The sequence below is a fragment of the Apis dorsata genome, unplaced genomic scaffold, assembly GCF_000469605.1.
Source record: "Apis dorsata unplaced genomic scaffold, Apis dorsata 1.3 scaffold_188, whole genome shotgun sequence".
NCBI classification, from domain to species: domain Eukaryota; kingdom Metazoa; phylum Arthropoda; class Insecta; order Hymenoptera; family Apidae; genus Apis; species Apis dorsata.
In genome coordinates this window covers 1,054,157-1,058,061 of record NW_006263473.1, presented here as the reverse complement: position 1 = coordinate 1,058,061, position 3,905 = coordinate 1,054,157, and the positions used below count along the sequence as shown (strand labels likewise).

At 38.6% G+C, this 3,905-nt stretch overlaps 1 protein-coding gene across 1 annotated transcript in view; it reads right to left on the bottom strand.

Moving 5' to 3' along the window:
- The window catches only part of LOC102679244, a 171,365-nt gene that overhangs the window by 74,719 nt on the left and 92,741 nt on the right, over positions 1 to 3,905 (bottom strand). The window lies entirely within an intron of this gene.

Below are 3,905 nucleotides of genomic sequence, written 5' to 3'. Positions count from 1 at the left end.
GAGGGAGGAGAAGATCTCTACCGAACGATCTATACTCTCACTCGTTGATCAGAGCACCGCGGTATCCTTTATAAGATAATCTCGAGAGATGCCCGCGACGCGGCTCCAGCTATTTACGAACTGGGGGAATCTTGTAAATCGTAGCGGGTTCGTGCCTCCGCTATCTACTATTCGTCACGAGAGGCCGGGCCCGCCTCCGTCGTCGATCACCACCTGAACTTTTGCCAACGTTTTCGATGCCTGTTAACGAAAGCGTATATAGCGCGCAACGCGATCCATCATGAGTGATTTTTTCAATCCCGGATTTATGGTGTGATAAATTGCTTGCCGCTCGATATACGCCGCGGTGATTATTGCGCCTGGTTTTGTGCTCGACGCGCGTATATTCGAGGATATTCGAGTGTTCGGGATATGGATATTCGCCATGATTTACGTAATTGTGTATATCGGTCGAAATTTTGTGGGAAAATTGCGTCCGAGGTTCGCCGATGTAGTTGGGTAAAGAATTCGTTGACGTTGGTCGATTTGTTTGGTTAGGTTAGGTTATAGTTATCTTGGATAAGTTTGCAGGAAATCGATGCTTGATTTCTCTTGAATAACGTTGAGAGAAAAGAATATTTTTTTTTTTTTATCAAATATTTAATCGTATAGTTAAATTTATTCTTGTTATTCTCCTTTTCCTTCTAACCTCTAAATTATAAGTTCGTACGATTCGAACGAGAGGAATGATACTATTAGGACGACAAATCATTATTTTATTAAACAAAAATTTAATTGTAAAGAAGAAAACTAGAAACAAGAATAAAATTCTACAATTCTATGTTCATTATTCTAGCCTTCAAAACATCACAATCATTCGAAAATCTTTAAAAATATCGATCAACATTCGTATAGGGGAAAAAAAAACATTGCCTCCGAAAACCCTCGAGAATTCTTGATTCATTCACTACTCGCTTCGAAGAATGAAAAAGGAGATCCTTGATGCAACAACGAGCGTATACCACCATTCGTATTTGGCCCCTCGTCATTCTCGAATCGGGAGGATGGCATGATCGAAATATAGCCGAGGTCTCTCTCCCTTTTTCGTTCGAGCGTTCATGAATATGCATGACTAGGTGGGTGCCCGCGCAAAAATTTACGGCCCTGACAGTCTGACGTTTCGAGGACCGCAAACGAGGCCTAACGATACCCGTGGATATAATCGGGACTGACAGTCCTCGAGGAACCACGTTACGCCTCGAAATCGGCCGAATCGTTCGACCGTGTTTTCAGAACGTCATGGAGATGTTGTCGAGTGGTTTCTTACGATACTACTTGCTGGAATCGAGCGTGTTATCGAACGAGGCGCCACACCACGGTGGATAAACAAACGATGAAGATATATATATATATAAGATTCTTCGAACGTATTCTTTGTCGTTTTTCGAACGAGATGAAGAAATACAATCGTATTTTTATTGAAAATAGATGCGAGTAGAATAATCTATCGAGATAGAAATCGGTCGAGTTGAATTTTGAGGTTAGGAACAAGAGTGCATCTCTCTTTTTTTTTTTAAATAAGATTCTAATAATTTTTAAATTCTCTAAGCTTCCAAAAAAAAGGTTAAAGTTATATCAAAATATTATAACGAATATTCGAATATTTATACAAAATATTACTGTTGATACTTTTATCGAAATAGAAATCTGTCGAGTTAGATTTTGAGATTATGAACAAGAGTGCACTTTTTTTTTTTTTTTAAATAAGACTCTAATAATTTTTAAATTCTCTGAGCTTCCAAAAAAAAGGTTAAAGTTATATCAAAATATTACAATAAATATTCGAATATTTATACAAAACATTACTGTTGATACTTTTATCGAAATAGAAATCTGTCGAGTTAGATTTTGAGGTTAGCAACAAGAGTGCACCTTTTCTTTTTTAAACAAGATTCTAAACTTCCAAAAAAATATTATATTAAAATATTATCGTTATAATCCGAATATTCGAATATTTATACAAAATATCATTAAAATTAATACGTAGTAATACGTAAAGATCGAGAAATAAAAGAAATAATCGTCTTCCGCGATTAATTATCGTAACCAAGAACGCAGTCAGATCTATGCAGAAACCCTGACGTTTGACAATTCCAAGAGTGGGCAATGACAGGTTAATAACTTCGTTCCAGAGAAAGCTTGGTCGGATAAAGTGGAGGAAACGAATTCGTGACATCGTGATCCTCGTGTAAGAATACGAAAGCCGATGCTAACGAGCCGGTAACGCTTAATTGTCCCGGGATTAATCAATTTGCCCGTACCCGCTATCAGATCCATAATTACAACGTCGGATTTAAGCTCTAATTATAAAACAATCCATCGTTTCCTTTGACGATGATCGAGCAGGGTACCCGGCCGAGTGAATGGGTATCGCACTTATAAGCGATTAAAATCAGACACGGTTCACAAAAACGTCATTTGAACCGGTTGCGTGACATCGTGAAGGATTACTAGAAGACGGATGAAAAGTTGTAGGAATCCTCTTTGGGGATTCAGGAACGCGGATGAAAAAGAGCGAAGAGAGAGGAGGACAAAGATGATTATGCGAGGAGAGGAAGTGCTGGTCGATGGAACGAAGAGTATTGTGGCATATAGAATTTTAATTTCTTAATGTGTGCATATGTATATGCTTCGTTCGAGGCATATGGAGTCGGATCATTCTAGAAATGATTATGCAACGAAGAAGTATTTCGCGTAATAAACGAGCGTATAAATTACAGCGTGGTAATTCCTGTATTAATTTCCAATGTTAATTCAGTCGTTCCATTTGTTATCAGCGTTATTAAGCAATCGAGCTGCTAATAACTTCGAAGAAAAATGATCGGATAAAAGTCAAATCAAGTGGTAAAGACAATATCGTGTATCTTTGATGCAATGATAGTGGAATAATTAATGATAGCAGATAAATATTTAATGAACGATAGAATATTTAATAATAAAAAGACGAAATTTAAACATCTGGTTTAAATAATAAACAATATATATCTTGGTAAAACAAAATTCTAAATTTATTCGCTGTATTTATTTTCAAATTATTTAAGACAACGTTTCTACGTTTGACTAAAATTTAATTCGACGAAACTAACCTCAAATTTTAGTTTTTTTCCTTTCGAGGAAAAATTTTATTCGAAAGAAGAAAATTCGATTCCTAAAATGCCTCAAATCCACGTCCTTCTCCATCTTCCCCCTTTCACTTCATTCCATTCCACTCGCCATCCTTTAACAACGCTTATTTTCACCACATGGCATCCGCCACAAACTCGCCAACACTCGTAAACAAAGTGTCGAACTACCTTTCGTGAAGAGACAACTATTTCCCATTCCATCGAATCCGCCACGTGAAAAGACAATAAAAACAAGCGAACCAACCGAACGATTACGAATAACTTCACGTTTCTATGTGGAATGCTAGCCTAAGGATAGAAGAGAGAGAGAAAGAAAGAGAGAGAGAGAGTTGTGATGCGAGAAAAAGGGGGAGAAAGTGCGGACACGAGGATCAGAGAGGGGTGCTGGGTCGATTCTAGCTTCGAGGGGTCATTATAGAGCTCTCTTAACCGTAGAACACGGTCTTCTTGCCAGCAGACTGTCCGGATTGACTGATGTCAGGTCATTCAGAGCTTCCTAGACCTCCTCCGGTTGCCTCATCGACGTGACGACGTGGAAGTCGAGAGAGGAGGCCTATCCTTCCAACGATATTGCGCGACGGATCTCGATACGCCTCATTACGCCAACGACTTTCAAAAGCAATTAAAACTGGCACGTTCGAAACTTATTCCATCTCGTAACAGCGAATTGCTCGCTGTCGAGTTGTTCATTCGTCGTCGGTCATTTGCTGAGGTTTCGAGAGATCGCGTGATTTCAACAAC